A 27,376-nucleotide genomic window follows, 5' to 3' on the forward strand; every position below is an offset into this window, starting at 1 on the left:
TGTGCTGCTGCAAGGCCTGAGGGCTCCCAGGGCTTGGTCACAGTCGAACTGTGTATCAGTCCTGTGACCAGGACAGGCAATGGGCACTTCTGTGACAGAGCTGGCCTCAGAACAGCATCTCCAGCAGCAAGGGGATCTCCTTAGCACAGTGCCTGAAGGTTTAGATCTTCTTCCAGAGTTGTTTTAAAGAACATGCCTAAGGAATAGACTCTCAAGAGGCTCATTGTTTGGCTTGTTTCTCTGTGGGCTCAGTGTGATGAGATCAGGGTCCCAGTGTGGCTTTCGAGGGACTTCGGGCTGGTTGTTCAGCAGCTGCTTGTTGGTGGCCAGCACCCACGCACATGGTGAATAAGGCAGGGTCCCTCTGAGCACCCTCCATGGCCACCCAAGAGTTTGTGTGGGACGCGGTCAGCGGCAGTGACCACCATCAGCTGGGGCTGCCTCCCAGTCTGACCAGTACGGCCCCGCAGAGTCACCACAGCCCGGGCACCACAGCCCACTTGATCTACAGAGCAAAACCCCCAGCTCGGGGGCTGTGGGGAGCGTGGGGACAGGGTGCAGGAATGGCAGCCAGGCCAGTGCAGGTGTGCTCTCCCTAGGGAAAGGCTTTGTGGGGAGATGGGATGTCCCAGGAGAAGAGCAGGACACAGTGTGTGTGCAAGAGAGACATGGAAAGAGTCTGTCATGCTGCCGGGTGCCAGCTTGGGGCTGTTGCCTCTTGCAGCCACCATTTTGATCATTGTCCTCTCACCAGGTCTCAGATAGCTTGTTCTTCCCCCCATGGAAGGACACCGAATGACTAGGTCAGAAATCCAGGTTTGCACTGAGGGTAGATGTGAGCATGCACATCCTGTGCGGGGGCAGATGTACCCTAATAAGCACAAATGCCATCAGCTGTTCCTGTGGGTGCCATGGAGGCCTGTGGGACAGTGTATCAAGGTCACTTCATGTTGAGAGTAACTTCCCCAAGAAACCACCTGAATGCAGCACTGGGATGTGCTTCCTTGAACCGAGGTCCCTGTGACCTCCCTGGAGACCTGCTACAGCTCCAGCACCCAGACCCACTTGCTGCCCAGTTTTGTGGCTGACAACGGCACCATCTCTGCTCACAGATGTGTTAGGACTATTTTCTGCAGCTCTTGCATATGCTGAGCATTTGCATTTCAGAGCCATTTCTCCCCTTCCTGTTCACAGGGACATCCCATGAATGCATCACTGCTCTCTACCCCAGTGTAGACAGGCACAAGGCCTTCCCCACCAGCTCCTCTCACCGGTGCCAGTTTTCTACAGCACCCTCATCCTGGACTGTGGGATGCCCAGAATAGCCCTCCCAAGACAGTTTGATAAAGCCTTTTTTCTACACCACACCCACATCCCTGCTCAATCCCCTCATCCACAGTTTAAGGACCAGAAAGGTTGGGCACTGAGCAAAATGCTCAGGAAAGCTTTGAGGTGCACAGAGAGCCCATATTGACAAGCTGCTCTCTTCTGAACAAGCCCAGAAGACCTGGAGAGCATTTGCTGTGTCCCAGAAACTCGCCTGGAAGGTTGGGTAATGGAGAAAATTTTTGGTGTGGGAAGGGGCAGACAGGTGCTGGTGGAACTGGCTGGTGTGACCGTGAGACATCTCTCAAACACCTCAGAAAAGACATGGCTCTCAGGGAGGTTGCATAGTGCTCTGAGAAAGAAAATATCAAAAAGGACTTATCATAGCATCATAGAATAATTGTGGTTGGAAGAGACCCTTAAAATCATTGAGTCCAACCATAATCTAAATCTGGCACTAAACCATGTCCCTAAGAGCCTCATCTGTCTGTCTTTTAAACACGTCCAGGGATGGTGACTCCACCACCTCACTGGGCGGTCTGTTCCGTTGCTTCAAAATCCTTTCTGTGAAAAAATGTTTCCTAACATCCAATCGCAACCTTCCCTGGCACAAGTTGAGGCCATTTCTTCTTGTCCTCTCACTTGGTACTTGGGAGAAGAGACCATCACCCTCCATACTACAACCTCCTTTCAGAGAGCTGTAAAGAGTGATAAGGTCTCTCCTCAGCCTCCTCTTCTCCAGACTGAATTCCCCAAGGTCCTTCAGCTGCTCCTCGTAAGACTTGTGCTCCAGCCCCTTCACCAGCCTTGTCACACTCCCCTGATCTCTATCCAGCACCTCGATGTCTTCCTTGTCATGAGGGGCCTAAAACTGACCACAGTACAAGGGGATGATCTCTTCTCTAGTCCTGCTGGCCAGACTATTCCTCATACAAGCCGGGATGCTGGTGGACTTTTTGGCCACCTGGGCACACACTGGCTCAGGTTCAGCTGCTGTCAATGAACACCACCAGGTCCTTTTGTGCCAGGCAGCTTTCCAGACACTCTTCCCCAAGCCTGTAGCGCTGCCTGGGTTGTTCTGACCCAAGTGCAGGACCCGGCACTTGGCCTTGCTAAGCCTCATACAACTGGCCTCAGCCCAATGATCCAGCTTGTCTAGATCTCTCTGTATGGCCTTCCCACCCTCCAGCAGATCAACACTCCCAAACAATTCGGTGTCATCTACGAACTTGCTGAGGGTGCACTCGATCCCCTCATCCATATAATTGATAAAGAGATTAAACACAACTGGCCTCAATACCGAGCCCTGGGGAACACCACTCGTGACGGGCCACCAACTGGATTTGTCTCCATTCACCGCAACTCTTTGGGGTTGGCCAAAGCATCCTTGTATTTCTCTTGAGTCTCCTGCCCCTCCTTCCAAATATTATAAATTCTCCTTTTATTCCTAAATGGCAGCCGCAGCTCTCTGTTCAGCCAGACCAGCCTTCTTCCCCGACGGTTCGCCTTCCGGCACACGGGGACGGCTGCTCCTGTGCCTCTGAGATCACCTTCTTGAAAAGAGACCAGCCTTCCTGGACTGCTTTGTCCTTCAGGTTTGCCTCCCAAGGGACTCTGCCAACCAGCCTTCTGAACAGGTCAAAGTCTGCCCTTCGGAAATCCAAAGTAGCAGCTCTGCTGACCAGCCTCCTTGAGTCCAACTCCTGCCCCTGTACAGAACAACCCCACAGGTCACACCGTGTGTCTGAGGATGTTGTCCAATCTCTTCTTGAACACTGTCAGGCTTGGGGCCATGGGTGAAGAACCTTTTCCTCATGTCCAACCCGACCCTCCCCTGGTTCATCTTCCTGCCATTTCCTCAGGTTCTGTCATTGGTCACTAAAGAGAAGAGCTCATTGCCTGCCCACCCTCCTCCCCTTGTGAGGAAGCTGTAGACCACAATGAGGTCTCCTTTCAGTCCCGTCTTCTCCAAAATGAACAGAGCCAGTGACTTCAGCCACTCCTCCAAACCCTTCACCAACTTGGTAGCCTCTTCTGGACACTCTCTAGCAGCTTAATATCTTTTTTATCCTGTGGTACCCAGAACTTCAAACAGCACTTCAGGTGAGGCTGCAGGACTAGACCCTAGACTGCAGGAGAGACCCGAGATCAGCATCAATGAGATAATGCTGCAATCACCCCTTCTCCACACTGAAAAATAATAAACTATACCCTTTACCAAAAAAAAAAAGTCATTTTTATTACAAGGTTTTTGAAATCATTCTCTACAACTACACTAGGAAACCTCTCTAATTAACTGTACAAGACTAGAAGGAAATTACAAGAAGAGATATGGTTTCTTAGAGCTTTCTTCTGTGTAATGAGGCCCATGGTGCGTTTGGTGCTGAGTTCTTGAACCTCAGGTTCTAAGAGGAGATTGCACAAACCCTTCCAGAAGTCAAAGTCAGAAGAAAGAAGTACTAAGTACTTTGAAGTATTAATGAGTTCCACTGAGGGCAAGTACCAGCAAAGCCTCCCCAGGGACTCGTTAGAGCAGAGAATTGGAGGCCATGATGGCAGATAAACAAAGGGTAATGTGCAGGCAGCTGAGGTGCTGAGAAAACCCTGGTTTTGTTGGATGAAGCAGAGAGGCCAAGGCCTGACCCCCAGCCCCTGGGAAGGCAGATGCTGTCCCTCACCCGTTGCTCAGGGCTCTTCCTGGGGCAGGGGGATGTGGGCTGTGTGATGCTGAGTGAAGGACAATGGTGTGACAGTTCCCAGCCTTACTGGGGTGTGCAAGGAGGCCATGAGGTGCCCCCAGTGCCTGAGGACAACATGGCTCCTCATAGGCCTTGGTGGCAGAGATGATTGCCATAGCCAAGGGGACAAAGACTTGGGTTCTCTTGGTGACATCCAGCCTTGCCAGTGCCCTTTGCCATCTCCACCACAGGTTGTCCTACACTGTCCCACAGCTGCTTCTGTTTCCCTGCAGGCTCTAGACACCCATCTCGCTTCCTCCCCTTGCTCTCGCCCTGGTATTTCCATACATTGACTGATGTGTCTCCATTCTCGTGCTCTGTTCCTTGAAACACAAGGAGGTGGACTGATCTCATGCTCCTTCTGGATGATTTCTCATATCGCAGCACCACCCTTTGAGTGACATTTCTTCCTCCTCATGTCCATTCCAAGCTGTGCTGTGTGGCAGTGTTTGTTTCTCTCTGCTGTAGAAAGGAGGATCCTGAAAACTACTGACCTGTCAGCCTCTGACCTGTGCCTGGGAAGATCATGGAACAGATCCTCCTAGAAGCTTGGCTAAGGAACAAGGAATGGTGACTCAACCACTTCTGTCGGCAGCCTGTTCCACTGCTTCACAACCTTTTCCATGAAGAAATGTCTCCTAATATCAATTCTGAACCTTCCCTGGCACAAGCTGAGGCCATTTCCTCTCATCCTATCACTTCCTACTCAGGAGAACAACAACACCCTCCATGCTACAGCCTCTTTTCAGATAGTTGTAGAGAGTGAAAAGGTCTCCCCTCAGTCTCCTTTTCTCCAGGCTAAACACCCTCAGGTCCCTCAGCTGCTCCTCAGAAGACTTGTGCTCCAGACCCTCAACAGCCTTGTCCCCTCCTCTGCACTCACTCCAGCACCTCAAGGTCTTTCTTACAGTGAGGAACCCAAAACTGAACTGAGGATTCAAGTTGTGGCTTCACCAGCGCCGAGTAAAGGGGATGATCACTGCCCCGGTTCTGCCCACTGCACTATTCTTGATGCACACCAGGAGGCCATTGGCCTTTTTGGCCACCTGGGCACACGCTGGCTCATGTTCAACTGCTGTCGATCAACACCCAAAAAGCAGCTTTCCAGCCACTCTTCCCCAAGCCTGTGTTGTTGCTGGGGGTTGTTGTGACCCAAGTACCTGACCCAGCACTTGGCCTTGTTGAACCTCAGACAACTGGCCTCAGTCAGCCAAGATCCCTCTGTATGGCCTTCCTACTCTCCAGCAGATCAACACTCCCACCCAATTCAGTGTCGTCTGCAAACTTACTAAGGGTGCACTCGATCCCCTCATCCAGATCATTGATAAAGAGATTAAACAGAACTGGCTCTAATACTGAGCCCTGGGGACACCACTTGTGACCGGCCACCAACTGGATTTGGCTCCATTCACCACAACTCTTTGGGCCCGGCCCTCCAGCCAGTTCTTTATCCATCTCAGATATACCATCCAGGCCTTGAGCTGCAGCTTCTCCAGGAGATGCTGTGGGATATGATATCAAAGGCTTTACTGAAGTCTAAGTGCACAGCATCCACAGCCTGTGTGGTGGATTCACTCCCCCATGACAGACTTTCCCTCATCTGCTAAGCCGGTCACCTTGTCATAGAAGGAGATCAGGTTGGTCAAGCAGGACCTGCCTTTCATAAAGCTGTGCTGATTGGGCCTGATTGCTCGTCTCATATGTGTGACCTCCCAGTCCTTTCCCAGCCATGTTCCTGCTGTTGGCCTATCCCCTGCAGGGGCACAAGTGACTCACAGTCCCCTCCACAGCCATTGGCTTCCTACTGGACTATGAGTTCCTGAGACACAGCTGAGCACATGACATCGTACCCAGCCATCACCCTCCTTGTGCTCCAGTGTGTGAGCAGGTAAAACTAAGCTGGTTTCATCAAATCTATCTAATAGATTTCCTATGAAGGGCCTGAGTGGAGAAACGTTCCTCAGAGGAGCTGCTGTATTTACACGGGGTCATTTTATATCTCTGCTTCTGCCTCTTTCTTTTCTTCTTCCTCTTCCTGTGTCTATTCTGATGTGAAAGAGCTCTCCAAGGAAAAGATTCATGGAATCCTACAATAACACAGGTTGGAAGAGACTCCTGAACACCATCTCTGTCCCACTGTCCTTTATGGCACCCTAAGGAATAGCTGATAGCATTTGTGCTCCCTTGGGTTCATCTCATCACATGCACACAGTGGACATGCACATGATGTGTATGTTTAGAACTCATCTATGCAAGGAAAACATGGACTTTTGACCTAGTATTCCACAGAATCATAGAATGTCCTGAGTTGGAAGGGACCCACAAGGATCAAGTCCAACTCCTGTCCGTGCACAGGACACCCCACGTTGTCCAGTCTCTTCTTGAACACTGTCAGGTTGGGGCCGTGACACCTCCCTGGGGAGCCTGTTCCAGTGTCCAGCACCTCTGGGTGAAGAACCTTTTCCTCATGTCCAACTGAACCTCCCCTGGCACATCGTCCTGCCGTTCCCTCGGGTTCTGTCACTGGTCACCAGAGAGAAGAGATCAGTACCTACCCTTCCTTCTCCCCTTGTGAGGAAGCTGTAGCCACCGTGAGGTCTCCTTTTAGTGTTTTCTTCACCTCTGATGCTCAGAAACCCCTTGGTTTGCTCTCTGAAGCAGAAAGGAGAAGCCATGACCTCCAGGCAATGGGAAGGAGGATCCTGTCCCTCACACACGGCTCAGGGCTCTTCCTGGGACCGTGGGACGTGGGTGTGCAAGGCCGAGGGAAGGACAACACTGGTACAGCAACTTCCACCTTCTCCATGGGGCTGCAAGGAGGCAACGAGGCCCCAGTGCCATGAGGACAACATGTCTTCTCCTGGGCCTCAGTGGCAGAGACAACTGCCATGGCCAAGGGGACAGAGACCTGGGTTCTGTTGGTCCCTTCCAGCCTCACCAGTGCCCTTTGCCATCTCCATCACAGGCTGATCTACACGGTCCTACACCTGCCCCTCTTTCCCTGCAGGCTGCACACACCCATCTCGCTTCCTCTCCGTGTTCAAATTTGTCAAATATATTTCTTAGTAACAACGTGAAGTGAAAAGCACTCCTCACTGGAACTGCTGTATTTATGTTAACACGTTCTATATCTCCTCTTCTGTCTTTTTTTTTTTTTTTATGATTCTTCTACCTATTCTCTCTCCAGAAACATCTCCAAGTCAAAAATTATTTCAAATCACAGAATACCTCAGGTTTGAAGAGAGCCCTTGTCTCACTCATCTTGTCTCACTCTCCTGCTCAGGGCAGGGTGAACCAGGGGAGGTTGCTCACGGCACCCACCCAAGTTTACATCATCCACAAAGGCACTGAAAGTGCACTCTGTTACATCATAGAAGGGGAGAATAAAGACGTTCAACAGTGTTGGCCTGAGTGCTGGTCACTGAGAGATGACACTGGTAACTGGCTGCACGGAGGACTTTGTACCACTGATGATATTTGGGCTTGATGGTTCAGCCGACTTCCCAAACAGCATCCACTTCTTGAGCCCCATCAGCAGCACTCTGCCCAGAAGGAGACCATGTCTGAGGCCTTGCAAATGCCCTGTACACAACATGGCTTTCTTTCCACTGTCCATTTGTGTTCAGCAATCTTTTCCTTGTCCATCACATTCCTGGAAATGGCTGCAGGAGGACGTGTCCCATCCCCTTCCCAGGAAGGGAGATAGGGTGGCTGGCTTGCAATTCTCCGAGTTCCTGTTTGTGCTCTTCTTGAAGATGGGTTTGAGGTCTGCATTTTCTAAGGACCCCAGAACCATTCTGGTTTCTATGGCACATTTGAGAGCACAATATGGAATCACGGGCAAGGGTGACATAGCAGACTGGAGCACTTGCAATGAGTCTGTCCAAGGCAGCTGAGATGAATCTCACTGGGCCACTGGGGTTTGTTCCTGGAGCCACACACAGAAATGTCAGGGTTCTGTGAGGTGTTCACATCTGAGCTGGCTTCATGGAATCCTTCTGCACCCAGGGATGTTCAGAGACAGAGCCTGTCCCTTTTACACACAGAGGCAGGAGTCACAGTGTCTCTCTGACCTCCTGTTGCCACTCCAAAGGGTCGAGAGACACCTCAGCCCTGTGGTGTGTCACCCTGCTCTGCACTCATCTGAGATGTCCCACATCATGAGGAATGGACACGGGGACCTCAGTTCAAGGAAGAACATCCCAGTGCTGCATGCAGGTGATTTCCCGTGGAGTGTTCCTCCCACCATGAAGTGACCTCAAGACCTTTTTTGTGCCACAGGCCTTCATGGAACCCGAAGGAATAGTTCATGGTGTTTGTGCTTACTCGTGTTCATGTCACCTCATGTACATGATGTGCATGCTCACATCTCATCTGTACAATACAAACTCGGACTGCTGAACAACTCATTCAGTGTCCATCCGTGGAGGGAAGAACAACCTCTACGAGATGGGGAGAAAGGCCAGTGCTGGAAATGGTGGTTGTGAGGGGCCAGTTCATGACGATGCCCTGGGGCAGCTTCCATGGGGTGTCCAGTGCACAGGGGCACAGCCCAGACCCTGCTCTGCTGGTCCTGCAGGTCTCTGGCAGGAGGCCTGGCTGTGAGAGGACACTGCTGTGTGCCCAGCCCTGCACACACACACTGTGCAGCTGTACACTGATGTTTGCATCTGCATGTCACTTCAGCGTGTTCTACAGTGAAGCTTTGAAAAAGAGCTAAACCTTCAGGCCCTGCCCATAGGAGATGACCTTTCTTTCTGGAAAGGCTGTTCTGAGGCCAGCTCTGTCACAGCAGTGCCCATTGCCTGTCCCTGCCTGCGCTCACAGGACTGACACACAGCAGGACAGTGACCAGGCTGCCAGAGCACTCAGGCCTTGCACCAACACAAGGGATGAGAAGGAGAGTGTGGGAGTGGAACGAGAACAGCTCTGGAAGGCCAAGCGCTGCTGCTCCCTGGCAGTGCTGCCAGCCTGGACTCTTCTCCCCTCCTCCCATGCACACAGGAACTGTCCCTGCAGCTCCAAAAGGCCTTGCAGGAAGAATATATATTGAAAAACAAATCACTACAGGACCCTTTATTTTGTTTAAATACACACAGATCATGGCTCCTCATTTACACAGCCACTGGCTATAATAGAAAAGCAGAAAGCAATTTAGAAAGGGGATGACAATGTTATCACAATTAAAAAAACATCAATAGCAACAGAAAACAGAGATGAGAGGCTGGGCCTGTAAGTAGTTACATTAAAACTGCTATGTAGAATGAGATGGACAGTTTATTGCTTCGGAAAACACTTAGATACGAGTTTCCACAGGGCATCCTTGAACTCCTGGTTCCTCATGCTGTAGATGAGAGGGTTCATTGCTGGAGGCACCACCGAGTACAGAACAGACACCACCAGGTCAGGGGAAGGAGAGGAGATGGAGGGGGGCTTCAGGTAGGCAAACATGGCAGTGCTGACAAACAGGGAGACCACGGCCAGGTGAGGGAGGCACGTGGAAAAGGCTTTGTGCCGTCCCTGCTCAGAGGGGATCCTCAGCACGGCCCTGAAGATCTGCACATAGGATACCACAATGAACACAAAACACCCAAATGATAAACAGACACAAACCACAAGGAGCCCAGCTTCCCTGAAGTAGGACTGTGAGCAGGAGAGCTTGAGGATCTGGGGGATTTCACGGAAGAACTGGTCCAGGACATTGCCCTTGCAGAGTAGCCGTGAAAATGTATTGGCCGTGAGCAGCAGAGCATTGAGAAACCCAGTGGCCCAGGCAGCTGCTGCCATATGGACACAAGCTCTGTTGCCCAGGAGGGTCCCGTAGTGCAGGAGTTTGCAGATGGCAACGTAGCGGTCGTAGGACATGATGGTGAGAAGAGAATACTCTGCACCTAACAAGAAAGCTAAAAAGAAGACCTGGGCAGCACATCCCGCATAGGAAATGACCCTGGTATCCCACAGAGAGTTGGCCATGGATTTGGGGACAGTGATGGAGATGGAGCCCAGGTCCAGCAGGGAGAGGTTGAGGAGGAAGAAGTACATGGGGGTGTGGAGGTGCTGGTCACAGGCTATGGTGGTGATGATGAGGCCGTTGCCCAGGAGGGCAGCCAGGTAGATGCCCAGGAAGAGCCAGAAGTGCAAGAGCTGCAGCTCCCGTGTGTCTGTGAATGCCAGGAGGAGGAACTGGGTGATGGAGCTGCTGTTGGACATTTGCTGCTGATGAGCGTGGGGCACTGTTACAGGAGCAAAAGAAAGTGACAATTTAGGAGAAACTTCTCTGAGCAAAATCACATACCCCCTCCCCCCGCTCCACATCCCTTGTCCTTTTCCAGACCTTCCTTCGGGTCCGTGGCTGAGCCCTGGGTGGTGCTGGCTGGAGGTGCCGTGAGGAGCAGGGCCTGTGCCCGCTGGCTGCCCAGGAGTCAGCCCTGCTCTGCAGCAGGGGTCATGGAATGGGGGAACAGGGTCCAGTCCTGGGGTTCAGCTGTGTCAGATGGACCCGTTCCTGGTGCAGAAGCATGGTCAGCATCTGCTCTCCTAGTGATAATGAACCAGGACGGAACAAGGCAGTTTGAGAAGCTTGTTTTTTTGCAGCTTCCTGCAACTCCCCTGGAGAGTGTTGTTGGGTGTCAGAAACCCTCAGCATTTCTGCTGCACTCAGGGAGAACAGAGCGAGTCCTGCGAGACCAGAGGATGCCTGTGGGTCAGTGCAGAGTGAGGGCAGCTGGTCTGTCCCTCTGTCTTGCTCCAGCTGCCCTTTCTGAGATGGAGGCTGATCACACTGGCATGTTACCCTGAAAAGCCACTGGGCACTGCTGAGAGCAGAGGGACCCACCTCAGACCATGACATGTCCCACCCTTTCCTCAGGTCTCAGCACCCCACTTCTATCCCAAGACACACACAGCTCATTTCACAAACCGAACTGCATTTCTTCCATCATAGCATCTCTGCACTTCTCTGTGGGGAATTCAGATAATGCTCATTCCCCTGCCCCACAGACTGCATTGCCCACAGCCCCACAGGTCGGAGCAAAGCTGGGACACGTGTTCCCATGGACACACCTGCAGGAAAGGACCCACAAGATCAGGCTATGAGTCTGCAGCTGAAACTCCCATCCCCAGAGAGCCCGACAGCAAGAACAAGATCACAACAACAGTGACCCAGAGAAAGAAGGAAAATGCGGTGAGGGTGGGTGTGAGAGAGGCCGGGGCAGAGGCAGCCGGGCACTCAGACAGCGTCACCCTTCCCCAGCTGTGCAGCCACCTCCCACACACCAGCATTGCCGGGCAGCTGCTCTCAGCCCCTGTGCTCTGCAGAGGGAACTGGAGCTCTGGCTGCACAGGAGCTGCTTCATGCCTTGGAGCCCCCGGCCCTGAGGGCAGAGGCTTTGCTGGGTGGGAGAGGAGGCGAGGGGGCTGCTCAGAAGAGCGATCTGCATTGCAGAGGATGAAAGGGAGTTTTCTGTGTTCCCCCTCCCAGAACAATTCCAGGTTTAGTTTCCTCTCATTTCTGATCATTTCGCTGCTGCCTGGACATTCTCCCCCTGGGAACAGTTTCCCTGTCCATGTCTTTTCCCTGTCAATGCTCACAGACCCCATCCCACCCTCTGTGACCTCACCCTGGCCCTACAGATCCTGCCTGTTCACAGGGCACTGCCTGGGGGCATCTTCCTGTTTGCAGGTTGGAAAACAGGAGAGGTCAAAGGCTGACGGGTTCAGCAGATGTGATGCTGGTGCTGTGCACAGGCAGAGCAGCAGCTGAAGGGATGTTATGAGGCTTCTGGCAGATGTACTGATGACTCTGAGCTGCAGTTCAGGAGTCTCAGTGACTTGTTTAAGCATGAGAGCTCATTTTCATTTTAACCTTTCCTGCACCCCCCAACTCTCGGGATAGGAAACGGAAAAGACAGCCTCAGGAAAGCTCCCTATCTCTCTGCTAATCCTTGCATTGATCTTCTCCTTCAGGTATCCACTTGGAAAAATCCTGGGGGTGATCTGGAGCTGTGAGCAGCTCTGATCCACACAGCACCCCCTTAACAGCAGAAGCACCTTTCCTGCCCTGATAGGGGTCATCCCTTCCCCCCACAGCTTCTCCCCACAGCACCATGGGGATCTCCCCGGGCAGGCTGAGCGCTGACCCTGGCAGGTGGCAGAGTCCCTGCCCCGGCACAGCCCTGGGGTGCAGGGACCCTGCTCTGCAGGACAGCCCTGGGCACCCCTGGCTGCTCACCCACCTTGACAGCTGTTCAACATTGCCTGACAAGAGCCCCCTCCTTACACATCCCACAAGCTGTGCCTGTGCTAACTTTAAGAGATGCCTCCAGGAGCTACAGCTGCATTGCCCTGCACCCAGAGACTTACCATGGCAAGGGTTGCTGAGATTTCTCCTCCAGTGAGCTCTCAGTCATTCTCCCCATCCTGACCACCTTTAATCTCTCTCTGCCTTGCTCGTCTCCCTGAGACCCCCAGGCAGAGCCCTCAGCCCTGCTGCGCTTTGCAGAGGAGCTGCTCCTGGGCAGAGCTGTCTCTCTGCAGTGCTGCCGCTTGCCATGAGCTCCCTCTGTCCCAGGAGCCCAGCCCAGCTCAGCAGCACAGGAGCAGCCCAAGGCGCTTTAATGACCCATCTGGTGGCTTTGGTGCTGAGTCCATGAACCTCAGACCCTGAGGGGAAGTTGAATAAAACCTCTGAAGAAGTCAAAGTCAGATTCAAACTCCAAAGTTTCTTGTAATGTTAATGAGTCCCACTGAAGGACACTATTGAGGAAATGACTCCAAGATTTGGTTAGAGAAGAAAACTGGAGGCAGAGATGACAGGTCAGGAAAATCAAGGTTAAGTTCTCTCTGATGATCAGTAAACCTGGATGTGTTTCATTAATCAAAAGGCCAAGCCCTGACCCCCAACCCTGGGAAGGCAGATCCTGTCCCTCCCACGTTGCCCAGGGCTCTTCCTGGGACAGTGTGATGTGGGGCTGTGCAAGGCCAAGGGCAGGACTATGGTCCCACACCTCCCAGCTTCCTGGCTGGGGACAAGGAGGTCGTGAGGCCCCTGTGCTGTAAGGACAAGGTGTCTCCTCACAGGCATCAGAGCTGGAGACAACAGCCACAGCTAAGGGGAGAAGGAGCTCATGTCTGTTGGGGGCTTTCAGCCTCTTTACATCCCTTGATCATCTCCACGACAGCCTGTCCTATGCTGTGGCATCCCCTGCACCTCTTTCCCTGCAGGCTGGAGACATGCCCCCTGCTGCCCCACCTTGCTCTTGTCTGAGCATCTTCCTTCCTTTGCTGATATCTCTCCATGTAAATACTTAGATTTGGGTTGCCTCTACTGTAACTAACTCATCTGACTTTTGCATTAAGGGTAGACCGACAGCTGCAGATCTTTTGACAATATATTTTACCAGCATGCCAACCCTGGTATCTGTATTATTGAGTTATACCATCTTAGGTGATTTTTGGTATTAATGTTTTATATTATTGTTTTCCCTCAGCAGGTACTGGCTGAAAAAGCTGCTTCAATTTTAAAAACATCTGTTGCTTCAACATAAGTGACGAATCAGCCAACATGAAAGACAACATTTAACATCTCCAAGACTTTGTGCATCAAATGGAGCAATCTACTGATGATGCCTGGATGAATGGCTCATTTAATTCCTTGATAAAATGAATGGAACACCTGATTTAAAGCATCATTGTACAGATATGTTTATTCCTCCTCCTGTATGTGTTTATTATGTACCTCCCTAAATTGCTCTGTACTACACAAGTCCAAGTGAACATCTCCGGCTTTGCTGGCCCCAGCAGAAGCAGTTTCTTGACTGAGGGGGGTGGAATACATGGGAGTTGTGCAAGAATGGCAAGGAGGAGTATTGTAAGGACACTCAAGCCACTGTAGGTGGGATGTAGAAAAGCACATGAACTACAAGTAGAACCTCTGGGTTTAGATAATAGGCCTGTGAATAATCATAAAGACACCTCACCATATATCCTTAAGATTCCTACAGACAAAGATAAAAGCAATGCTACAAAATGCAGAATTAGTGCACAATGGATTTTCCCATATGTCTAATGGCATAACCTGTCCGGCAAACACTGCCGAGACCAGTCTATTTCATCTTTTTGTCTTGCAGCTTCCCGTAAGATCAAAGTACAATATATCATCCTGTTGCAGCTGAAGGCACATCATGTCCTGTTGGGACTAAAGCGGAAGACTCTATTTGGATGGTCACCGACCACAACAGGAACTTTGAATGTGATGCTTCATCCAGTTGTAATTCTGTTAACTCTAACATTATTGTGCTTGTTACTTACAATCATTTTATGTATAAAAGCCGGGTACACATATAAGCAAAGGATCTCTATTTGTTGTGACAAACACCCTGATAATACAATTTATAGTGATATTCTATATTATTGAAGCTATCTGCTTAAACAGAAGTTCACATGCACGCTAACACCGTATATAGATGATATTAGCATTTAAACTGAATAGTTTATCAAACAATTGGACTCTTACCACTGAACTACAACATGCCATGTATTTATGACATAGAGGCAAGAGGTAACCACACTACCAGTCTATGAGAGAATGAAGGGGATTGACTGTGGTCAAGGGAGTGGAGCGTGGCAGGCGCACTCGACCCCCCCTCAGCCAAACCAGCAGCAGGGAAGCAGAACGGCAACTGAACGCCGGTGGCTTGTGGGCGCAGGGAGTCTCGTGCAGACTTTTCCTACTCTACGCAATTTGACTATGAGTCAACCACTTCATTCTAGAAATACGACAGCCTGGATGAGCCCACTTTGAGTGCTCCCTGCTAAATAAGTGAGCTGTGTGGCAATGATTTTACTACTCATGGGTCACTGGATGAGCCTAATTCAACTTCAATATTCATCATTTAGCTTAAGTAGACGCACACCAAATGTAATGGATTATTTAGAGATATAAGTTTGTATGATTTTTTAATATACTCTTCGATTCATGTTACTTAGTAGACTAGATTTGCTAAAATTTTAAGCTCGTATTTGCCAAAAGCAACCGTAGACTACACTAAACGCCTTGCATGATAAAGTCGAGCTTGCATTTTGCTGGGAAAAATGGAACTGACTGGGAAAACAACGATCCAAGGCTAACGCAGAGACATCACAGACATCTGCAAAGCCGGGCCTATTTTTGCACTTCACTGAGAAGGATTTATCCAGACAAAATGGCACCTTCAAGGATATGGACCAAAACCAATGTCTACAACCAAACAAAACAGAGGCCCACGTGGAGTCAGGGAAAAAGGGTCCAATGGGGAGCAAAGGACCTGGTGGTAAAATTTTGCTATTGGACTTGGATCTTGGTGTGAATGGTCTGTAAAGATATAAAAGTTTGTAGTTTTCTATGCTGGGGCGGACCTCTGCGCAGGTACCCAGCTTGAGCCAGCCCTTCTGCTATTCTACTCCATTAAATTTTTTATTTTCTGAGAATTTTGTCTCCTGAAAGTCTGCTCTGCATATGGTCATAAAGCCTTGCCTCTAAGTTTGCTGCTGGAGCTCTAAAATACAAACTCTGGAGCGAACGGTTATCAGGGAAAGAGGAATCCTGACAGTTTGCACCGCGACGGACACGGCCTCACCTGAAAGTTTGTCTCCGGAGCTCCAAGACACAGCCCCCTGGAGTGAACAGTTATCAGGAAGGGAAGATGACTGAAAGTTTCCTTCGTGAACAGGTACAGGCACCTGGAGAGAAGGTCAGCAGCATTCAGCTTGGCATATTTCCCCCATGCAGTAAATAATAGAGTGAACCTGCCACCGAACTCTTTGAAGTCGCGCTTCTCTTTAAGAAATCTAAACATTGTTCTGCAGCAAGCAAAACCCCTCAATTACTCCCCCGCAACAGGGCATCACCAAGTGAGGTCACAAAGGGCCCCACTGTGACCCTGCGCCTGGGGAGGGAGGTCAGGGTGTCCCATTGGGAGTCTCAGGGCCAGCTCAGCCCCGGGCACCTGGGTGCTCTCGGGGTGGCCTTGGCTAAATTTGAATCCCAGTTTCTTCAAGTTTTACCACCCACTGCTCCCAGCATAGTCTTTAACAGTCCGTTGCACCGCTCGATTTTCCCGGAGGCTGGTGCATGATGGGGATGTGACAGACCCACTCACTGCCGTGCTCCTTGGCCAAGGCGTCTACGAGGAGGTTCCAGAAATGAGTCCCGCTGTCTGGCTCAGTTCTCTCTGGGCTGCCGTGTTGTCACAGGACTGGCTTTTCAAGGCCCAGGACAGTGTTGCGGGCAGTGCCGTGGGGCAGGGCGTATGTTTGCAGCCATCCGGTGGTGGCTCCAACACTGTAAGCACAGAGCTCTTGCCATGACCATTTTCTGGCAGTGTGATATAGTCAATTTGCCAGGCCTCTCCACATTTACACTTCAGTCATCGCCCCCATACCACACAGGCTTTGACCGCTTGGCTTGCTTCATGGTAGCGCATGTTTCACAATGGTGAATAACCTGTGCAAGAGCATCCATGGTTGAGTGCATCCCTCGATCACGAGCCCATCCATATGTTGCATCCCTTCCTTGACGACCTGAGGCACCGTGGGCCCAATGGGCCATCAATAATTCACCTTCATCCTGCCAGTGCAAATCTACCTCAGACACTTTAATCTGGGCAGCCCGTTCCCCCCGCTGGTTGTTTGGATTGGGTTCTTCAGTGACCGACTCTCGGGCACATGAGCTTCTACGTGGCGCACTCTCACAGGCAGGTTCTCCAGCCGGGCAGCGATATCTCGCCAGGATTCAGCAGCCCCGATGGGTTGGGCTCTGCGCTGCCAGCGGCTCCGCTTCCATTGGCCGTGGCCCAGGGTACAGCAGGGGCCATGACGGTCGCACGCGGTCGGCGGTGGCGGCGGGAAGTCGGATGGCCCATGGCTGCGTTCCAGCGGCACGGCCCGGGATACCGACTGTGTGAGCGGGTGGTGCCACGGAGACGTGGGGTCTGGAACATGGGGGTGGCCGGGGGGACGGGAGGGACGGGGAGGGCGGCAGAGAGGAAGGGGCCCCGGGGCTGGGCCGGGGCTGCTCGAGCTCAGGGCAGCCCTGACGGGCGCCATGTCAGAGCTCGGCCTGGCTGCCCGCAGTGCCACCTCCTGCTCACATCACTCTTCACTGCCATTGGTCGGGAGGGCTGTCAGTCTCCTGCCCTGAGCTGGTGCTGTCTGGGATTGGCTGCCTGGGCTGTCACTCTGCCCTGGTTTGGGGCCCACCCTGCCCTGAGGCGCTGTTTCCTCTGATTGGCTGTCTCGTATTTCCTCCTGTGTCCTCCCATCAAGTGATTGGATGGATGGCTTATCAATCATTTGTGTGCCGCTCTCCCACCAGGTATGATTGGTGCAGCCAGCACAGCCCGCCCCTGAACACTGCCTAGATTGGTCAACTCTAGCCACCTGTCCTGCAGGCCTCAAAGCTGGATTGGCTGGTTACATATCAATCACATGACTTGACCCACCTTCTCAAATGTGATTGGCTGTCCTTGGTCCATTGACTCCCCATAGACTTCTGGGCTGTTGTTGCCAGGCAACGAGCTCCACCTAAACATGAAACTGTGGAATCCGAACATCTGTGGTTGATAAAAGGCACGTTGGGACCATAACATGAGGATCTGGGCCCCAAGAAGGAGGCTCTGGGCACTCAAAAGGACGGGCAGGTGCTACAGATGGCGCTTTGGGCCCTGAACACGACGGGACCCTCTTGGTTCCCACCCGAGCTGGGTTTGGTGCCCGTGACCCCACGGAACAGACACCTGTGCTGTCCGGAGTGGCCACGGAACAGACGGAGCCCAAAGCCACGGACTCCATGAGCTCAACGGGGAGTTGTGACATTTCATGGACGTTTCACAGGGCGGCCCATGGGCTGAGGGCAACTGTGTGTGTGTGACATCAAAGGGTGGGAAGGGGAGCGGTGGTTGCTGAGGACGTGTTGGATCGTGTGGGACCTGAGCCTGACGTCCATGGGGTGGAACAAGGGCTGGAGAAAGGACCGTCGTGGTGGCGACACTGCTCCTGCGTGGAGCTCCAGAGGCTGCAGGAGTTTTTCTGCTCCACGGGGACCAGCACAAGCCAGTGGCCCATTCATGTCTGTCACCTGCTCTGGGGGCTGTGACCTCAGCAGCACCTGCACAGCAGGAGTGTCCTCACCGCCAACACCAGCTCTCTGCTGTGTCTGCACCTCTGTCCCCATCATCCCGTGCTCTCCTCCCTCCCAGGCACCTTTCCCACCTGCTCCAGGACCCACCAAGGCCTCTGTCTGTCTCCATAGAGACTAAAAGGAAAGAAAAACTTTCCACACTGATGCCATCAAATAACCGCATGAAATAAAAACATTTTTAAGGGGAAGGGTAACCCTAATTTTTCCCTGTACTCCATTTTTTAAAAAAATAGCGTAGCTTTAGTTTCTACCGGGAGGGTATATTCTGTGTGTCATTGACATTTCACTCATATTATACCAATTTATTCATTCTCCCTGTTCAGTTGTCTTCTACGTATGTCATGTTATGTCCACAGGCAACCATCCAGAATTTGTATTTAGTTTTGATATTGTTAGGTCAGCTGCTGCTCCAAATTATCTCATCTTTCATTTTCGAGTGCTCTCCTGTTGCATCCTTTGCCAGATGATGTTCTTGTCACCAGGTATATCATCCTTCCCACATGCACTTTGGATGGTTTCTAGCTGATCCATGGTGATTCCTGTGTTCTAACTTCTGCCTTCTGCATTACGTGGTGATGTATCTGTCTCTGTGTCTGTGTGGCAGGTGTCACGTCAGAAGCACTGTCCCAGCCAGGTCACTGCACCTCTTTCTCTTCTCCCTCTGCTGTCATCATGACTGTACCAGCTGTCCAATGTGCTTTCTGACCTCATGGACCCTCTCGTCCCACCTCCCTTCTGCTGTGCAATCCTATTCCTGCAAGAGAAGTGACAACCAGTCCGTGTCCCCTCTGTGGCATCTGGACCTTCCAGAGCTGGACGGCTGGTAGGAACTGTCACCATCAGCCAAGGCTCTGTGTGAAGTCTTCTCCTGGCACAGGAACAGCTCTGGCTGTGCCTGGTGAGCACCACACTGCCCGAAGGAGAACAGCAACACCCGTAGTGACTCCTGGTTAATGGGAAGAGATGATCTGAGGGCAGGTTGGCAGAAGATCCTGAGGCTTTGCCGGGGGTGGCCACATCTGGCACCTCCCACCAGGATTTTGGAAAGTCCCTTCCCAGCTGTGAGCACCAGGCCAACGACACGTGGCAGAAAGATCCCCCACCCCCGAGGGCCCTAGCCCCCAACTGGCCTCTGTCCCCAAACTACTCAGACATCTAAACAGGCTGTACCTCTACCTGAATTATCTTCAGTTTTAAGAAAAAAAACCAAACTAAAGTGTACTTCTGGATGAAGATGGACCAGGTTCAAGATCAGTACCAGGGGTGCTGCAGGAGCGTCTCCCAGCGCGGACAGACGGGGGTCCTGTTGGCCTCACCACCCCTGGGCCCCACCATGGCCCAGTTCACCAGCTCTGGGCCCGAGGGCTCAGCCCAGGGACAGCCCCACAACCAGGGTCAGAGCGGTTCCTGCTGCTGCCCCGAGGGTCACCAGCCCCAGTCAGCCCTGCGCCAGAGTGCAGGTGTCTGAGCTGGGCTGAGGTGGAAGGGGCTGGAAAACAGCTCATCGGGAGGAGGAGATGGAAGAAGGTGCCATGTGTGTGGCAACGGGGATGAACTGACACCCTCAGTTTGGTATCTGGATCCGTGCTGGGCTTGCACATGGACTAAACCCCAGCTCAAAGCACAAATTGCTGTTACCAGCCCTAGCGGCCAAGCGCTGCTCCTGCTCTCTCCTCCCTGGTGCAACCCGAGTGCACGACTGCCCTGCCTGCTCCTGCCTTGGGGCTTGGGGAACTCGGGCTGAAAAGGAAAGACAGACTTGTGTAGTTATGGGATCTCTTAAGTGCCCTGGGATTGCTTTGCTAATCACTCTGTAACATTTCCTGGGCTATGAACTCAATATGTGCCCAGAGAGGCAAATAAGTCCATGAACCAACTTTCTGGTTAAGGTTTTCTTCTTACATAAAACCACACTTCCATTTTCTCATGGGCAACAGATTGAAAGATGGAAGCTGAAGCAGCATCTGCCTCTTGTGAAAACAGGTAGCAGCAGATGGTTCCACTCAGTCAATCCTTAGTTGCTTCCTGGACGGGAAAACTGTCCATTAATTTAATCTTTGGTGTACAGGCAGGGCCTTGCTGATGTTCCTGTGTAGGCAGCAAGTGTGTGGATGTCAGGCTTTCTGCAGGTTTGTGAGTGAGTTTTCCTGTCTTTCTTAAGAAGGAAAATCTTGCCATGTTCTCCCGAAGTCTCCCATAAGCTGGTGGGTTTAGAGAAGGACAGGGAGCTCCAGTTAGCTCAGGGAGGACCAGTCATCATCACAGGCAAAGCAGACCAGAACTCGACTCGGTGAAAATTAATGGAATTTATTGACAACTGAAACTGGCACCTCTTCCCCGTCTTTGGGTGGATCACCGTGCACCCTGAACCGATACAGGCAGGTGTGGTCCGGGTGGCCCCAGTTGCTCAGCACTTGCAGCCTGATGTAATTCACGAACCCAGGGAGCTCGTTCTGAAACGACAAGAAGAAATGAGTCGCCTTTTCCTCTCTGGCACGTGACCACTGACAGAGTAGTGCCGCAGCGATGGCTTTGTTCAACAGCTTCCTTCCTGCTGCCCTGCCAGGGCTTTTGATCTGTCCTGGTCAAGACGTTCTATCCTGCTCTACCTCATTGGGCCATGAGAACAGCAAAGGAAGAAGCAGCGACCAGATGCCTCAGCAAATACACTGGGAAGTTCTCGCCTGCTTTGGGGCACAGGCTTCCACAGTCACAAGACCCAGTGCTGGTGTTAGTATAATGTCTCGTTGTCTTCTCTAGAAAGCCACAGAAACAGAATGGCCTCCCTGTCACGACTCACTGCCAGCACCAACAGAATCCTCAGGAAGCCCAGTATTTCTGGTCTTTAACTGGCAGACCAGCAGTCGTGCATCCTACCGGATGTGGTTGCTGGTGTCCACTTGGGGTCCAGACAGTCAAGCTGATTCTGCTTTCAAATGTGGCGCTTCTAAGCACTGAAGTTTAAACCCAAAACGAAAGAGAAGATCGGCAGTCCAGGTATACGCCACCAGGAAGTTAAAGCAGAAGAAAGGCCAGCGTGGCACACGCTCAAGGACAGGGCTGCCTGTAGCTCTTTGGCAGGGAAGCCTCTCCCCATCCAACCGCATTTCTCCTCCTCTCCTACAGTTCTCCTCCCTCTTTGTCCCCATACCTTCAGCTGGAAGGTCTGACTGGGATTCAGCGGTGCCAGGAAGGTGAACTGTCCCAGGAATATTCCCTGCTCCTCGTGTTCTTCCTTGAAGCCCTACAGAAAGTCAAGGGTGGAGAAAACAATAGTGTCTGGTATCACCATGGCAAGACCGAACTTCAGACGGTGAAGTACGGGGTTATTTCATCTACGTCGTCCAAGGACAATGAGCATAAGGAAAAGACGAGAAGCTGCACGTGGGCAGCATGTCACACTTGCCTACTCAACGAGTCCAGGCTGCCAGTCAGAAAAGGAGTAGATGCTCCCAGTGAGTGGAAGGTAACCTGAGGATCACAAATGCCACTGGGATTGGAAGCCAAGAAGGTCTAGGACCATGCACTGTGCCAGCTCCTTTTCCCTGTGGCTCCTGGACTAGCATCTTGCCCTAGAAGCTTTTGTTTTTGAGGGGTACATTGAATAAAAGAGGAATGCAATGCGAAGGAAGCAACACCAAGGAGCCTGTTTCTTCTGAGAGACACGAGGAAGCTTCAGGCCACCAGAATCTATGACCCATCTTCATCCCCTGCTTGGAAATGCTGTGCAACCCCCTGCCCCCCACTCCAGAGAAATCACTTACATAGACAGCAAAGTCCTTTGGAGCTCCAGAGATACTTTCTCCATGGAACGCTGTCCCTGAGACATGGTCCATGGTGACTGCTGTGGGAATGACTGGCACAGACAGCTTGATGAACACATGTCCCTGGCTTCCTGGGAAGGGCCAGCACTTTCCAGGATGGTTTTCTGGCTGAAAGGAGAAGAAGAAACTACATTCACATGGAGAAGGTTGCCCTGGCTTTCACACCTGCCATGACCATCAGAGGATTAAGAATTCATATGGCCTATCAGTTCTGCTCTGAACCACAGCCAGTGCCTTCAGTCGCACCCTGTGGGTACGGAACAGAGAAGCAGTTGTGAGAATTCACGTATCACAGGGCCATTTCAGGAGAGAAGCCCTTCGATGGCTGGGAGCTCGGTGTGCTACTTGTAGAAGCTCAGCAGCCTCTCCTGGTCCAGAGCCCTCACCAAGAACAAGCCAGAGACAGTGTGGCTGAAAGGCCCCTGCCCAGAGCAGGTGGCAGCCACAGGCCCCCCTGGATGAACCTTTCCTGTCAGGGGAAGCCCTCGCTGCCTCTCATCCACCGCCACCTCCTTCCCAGCAGCTCAGGAGCAGGGCCAGGACGGCTTCAGAGCCCAACGTGGGGCCCTCCAGCAGTGCAGGCTCTCAGCAACCGCTGGTGCTCACTAAGAGCACATCCCAGAGCTCTGCAGGCATCTCTGCCCTTCTCCTTCCTTGCAGTGCTGACACTTTGCACAGCAACTGGGCAGACACAGACTGCAGGAGCAGCCTGGCCTGGTAGAAGCTCCCGTGGAGAACCTGGGGCACTCTGGGAGAGGGAGGAGGGAGACACTCAGCAGGGAGACACAGGAGGAGAGCAGGTCCATGCGAGAAGGAGGCAGGAAAGGAAGTTTCGAGGAGCAAAGATGGGGGGAAAGGCAACTCTGAGCAGCGTGTGTGCTTCATTCTCCTGACCTTCCTTTTACTGCTTCTTGGTGCTCCTACCTCCAGAATAAGCTCAGGGGACCTCACGTAATCCATCACTGGCAGGGAATACAAGAACACCTTCGCTTTGGCAGTCCGGAGGGATGGAGAAGACTTGGAACGAATGACGGCAGCCCCTGGAATTTAAAACATGAGCACAATCATCAGGCAGTGTCAGGAGGAATATTACACTGTTGACTTGGAAAAGGCTTCTCAGTTGTCATCCATGTCCTACGGTGGGTTCCCCTCTGTCTTACTGCCATGACCCCTCTGGAACACATAGCAGGGAGTCATTAAACTGTCCTATTTGGCCATGGAAATAGGCAAGACTGTGAACCAGCCTTTCAGTTCTTCCCATGGGGTCTGGCCCGTTACAGGCTCTGTCAGTGGGAGCACTTTTAGGGCACAAGGTGACCCTTGACTTCTCACCCGTTCTCTCTTACTCGTGGGCACATTCTAATGCCCGTTTATCAATCTGGACAGGAAGCACTTTGGAACTGGTTTGTTTTTACAATGTCACGGCACCTGCTGATCTCAGGGCGTAATCAGGCCTCGGGACCTGGATCTCTTCCAGCTTCTCCAGAGCTTGACTGATGATCTCCTGAACAGCCTGGGAAGGAAGGCAAAGGAGTGCGTCATTTGGAAGGAAAAGGAACGGAGCGAGCAGCTCCCCATGCAAGGCCAGCCAAGGTGAGTGGGGACAAGGCAAATCTCATATGGAAGGGAGGCCCAAATTGCCTGGAAGCCTCCCTAGTTTGCTCTGCTGTGATATATGGGTATCAGAAAGGGGGTCTGCTCACTCCAGTGCTCTGAATGCTGAAGCTGTGTGAAGGGGCTTTTCCTGTGGAGAGGCCCCAGGCCAGGCAGCACGGACAGAAAAGCCTTCTGGGTGTGAGATAGGACCGGCTTAACTCTGGACCTCTGAGACCATTCTTTCTTTCCAGTCCTCACTTGAGGAGGACCTGAGATCTGGACGCAGAGGAAGGTACGACTCAGACAGCCATCATTCCCATCACGCTCTCTCTTCCCCATAACGAAGCGTGGAGCAACAGGAAAAAGAAGTGTGGCCATGACAGCACTTGTTCCAGCAGCACCAGCCTGTTGGCTGGGACAGGGAATTCAGTAGGATATGTGCCGGAGGGAGGATAAAACCCCTCAGTAGATCCTTCTGCCTTGTGCCCTTACCCGTCTGGTAAAGCCTGGGAGCTTTGCCTGCTTCACGCCTTCCTGGAGAGCCCGCTCCGCGACATCCTTTGTGCTCCAGCGCAGATGATAAAGCTCTTCCTGGAGCTTACGGAGCTGGTTGGGCAGGGGCAGGGTTTCACTCAGGTCTTCTCCTAACTCTGCTGCGGTTCTCCAGACGGTTAAGGTGCCGTGTTGTCCCACATGGTAAATACCTGTCAGACACACACCAGAGCTTAGAACTTGGTCTAAGGCTGGGTTAGGCCTTGGGCTGCCTGCTCCCATTTCTGTGTCTCTCCCAAGTGCCATAGATGTCTCTCCTCTTGTCTTTGACAGTCGCTATCATGGCATATGTGCTACACAATAGATGAACGTTCCCTGCCCTGGACTGTGCTCCTTGTCCTACAGAAGATTCTCAGCCCCCTGGGGCAGGAGAGCTCAGCCACAGATTCTCCCTCGGCTGAAGAGAACTGGCTTAGCCCTCCTGGGGATGGCAAGTCACCCCTTCCTCACCCCCACACCTGTCTTGCTGGAGCAGGGACTGGCACAGCTCTGTCAGGGACTTTCTGCTCTTAGCTCAGCTGCTGTGGTCACAGTGCAGGAAGTGGACCAGGGCAGGATGAAGCCCTGAGTACCTCCTAAAGCACCATCCACAGGTCAGAGCTCTTGCAGAGACTCACCGAAAGAGAACAGTCCGAGAATCAGCACCAGGGTTGTTGTTTTCAGAGCCTTCATCATCCTACAGAGCAGCAAGGAGGAAAAGGCTGGTGAAGCTGGCGGTTCTCGTGCAGATCAGCAGCAGACTGGAGAGCAGCAGCAGGGACTGCAGCCCTTGAGCCTGGCGTTCCTGGCGTGTGCGTTGGCTTGGTCCTGCACCAGCTCGATTCACTGCTGGGGTTGTCACCAGCTGCACCAGTGGGGGATTTGTCATGGCAGCAATTGTTTCATTAGGGACAAAGGGCTCAAGATTGACTCCGGACTACAAGCAGGAATTCCAACAAGAGCTGTGGCCACACTTCCCGTCTGTAGGGCTGGAGATGGATTCTTTGGAAATGGAAGGGACAGAACGAACACCTGTTTCTCCTGCCCACAATCTGATCGCAACTGGTGCTGAACCTGTTCTCCACCCTCCCAAGAGAAGGTTCAGCCTGTGCCCCTACAGTTCAACAGCTGCCAGGCAGGGGGTGTGTGTCTCCCCTCTCGCAGCATTTCTTTAGCAGCTGGGTTCTCTCTGGCCCTTCTCTTCGCATAACAACAGACAAATGCAGACTGGGGAAAGAGGGAGGGAGGGCTGAATGTCAATGCGTTCTGGCAAGCAATGGGCAACCAAGGAAGCGCCAAAGAAACACTCTGGTGATCACACTCCCTCCGTGTGATCCAAAATGGACCTGTCCCTTATTCTGCAGAGATCAAAGGCTTTCTGGGCCTCGCCCTTGTGCTCATGAAGAGTCTGAAAGCTGGCTGCTGCCTTCCACCAGCTCAAGACCGAGCTCTCAGGCTGCCCTTGGGTTCCTCTCCTGTCCATCATCCACCCACCCCAGCTGATGAGTTGGAAAACACCCCTGGGGAAAGGGGAGGAGGATTTTTCAAACATACCCGTTCAAACGTTCAACCTTCTCTGTGTGTCTCTTGGTATCTGCTAAGGTGCAGGTAACAAGCATCTTGCTTGCTCAAGAGCGAGCCAAAAACTCTGCGATCCCAGTTCCCTCAAGATCGAGAGTGACAAAGGCGCAGGGCGGCCCCTGGTCTTATACCCTGCTGTGCCGACCTCAGGGCTGATGCTGCTTTGTGACATCAACGGCGGTGGGTGATCTCACAATGGAAGAGGCTGCGCCACATTTGGAGGTCAAGTCCCACCTGACTGGAGCAGGTCTTGCAGTCCTCTCTGCAAGGGAAGAAATCCTTCACCACAGAAAGACGGGAAAGGTACAGGAACATGTTACTCTCAGAAAACAGACTCTGTTAACCACTCTTCCTCTTGTTTACCAAAGTTCAGACAATGTTAGAAAAGAACCACAAAAAAGTAAGATTCTTAGTCTTTTTTTATGGACCACATTAAGTTATCAGGACTCATTGAGAGGGCTTTAAACTAGATTTGAAGGGAGAGGGGGACGAAACCAGATGTGGCAGAGGCACAGCCAAGGGCGACATGCTGGCATCTGAGGATAGTGCTAATGATGCCCTTCGGTCTGCCGACCCAATGCAAGCAATGGCCCAGCTGAAGTGCATCTTTACGAATGCACACAGCATGGGCAACAAACAGGAGGAGCTGGAAGCCCTTGTGAGGCAGAAAAACTATAATTTAATTGTCATCACAGAAACATGGTGGGATGACTCTCAGAACTGGAGTACTGCAATGGATGGCTATAAACTCTTCAGAAAGAACAGGTGAGGAAGGAGAGGAGGTGGGGAAGCAGTGTATGTTAGGGGGGGGTTTGATTGTCTGGAACTTGATGAGGGTGATGAAAGGATTGAGTGTCTCTGGGTAAGAATCAAGGGGAAGGGCAACAAGGTGGACATCCTAGGGGATGGTCTGTTGCAGACCACCCAACCAGGATGAAGAGGCAGAAGAAATATTTTTCAGGCAGCTGGGAGAAGTCTCCCAGTCACCAGCGCTGGTTCTTATGGGGGACTTCAAGCTACCAGATGTCTGCTGGAAGTACAACCCAGCAGAGAGGAAGCAGTCTAGGAGGCTCCTGGAGTGTATGGAAGACAATTCCTGACACAGCTGGTCAGTGAGCCTACCAGGGAAGGAGCCCCACTGGACCTGTTGTTTGTAAATAGAGAAGGACTCATTGGAGGTCGCCCTGGGTGTAGTGATCATGAAATGATTGAGTTTACTGTCCTTGGAGAAGTTAGAAGGGTGGTCAGCAGAACTGCTACTTTGGCCTTCTAGGGCAGACTTGGATCTGTTTAGGAGGCTGCTTGGCAGAGTCCCTTGGGAGGCAAACCTGAAGGACAAAGCAGTCCAGGAAGGCTGGTCTGTCTTCAAGAAGGTGATCTCAGAAGCACAGGAGCAGCTGTCCCCATGTGCCAGAAGGTGAACTGGTGGGAAAGAAGGCCAGCCTGGCTGGACAGAGAGAGACAACCAAGAGATCAGGCCCAGTCAACATGGGTTTGTGAAAGGCAGGTCCTGATTGACCAACTTGATCTCCTCCTATGACAAGGTGACCCAACTAGTAGAGAAGGGAAAGGCTGTGGATGTTGTGTACTTAGACGTCAGTAAA

The sequence above is a fragment of the Caloenas nicobarica genome, chromosome 32, assembly GCF_036013445.1.
Source record: "Caloenas nicobarica isolate bCalNic1 chromosome 32, bCalNic1.hap1, whole genome shotgun sequence".
In the NCBI taxonomy this organism is placed as follows: domain Eukaryota; kingdom Metazoa; phylum Chordata; class Aves; order Columbiformes; family Columbidae; genus Caloenas; species Caloenas nicobarica.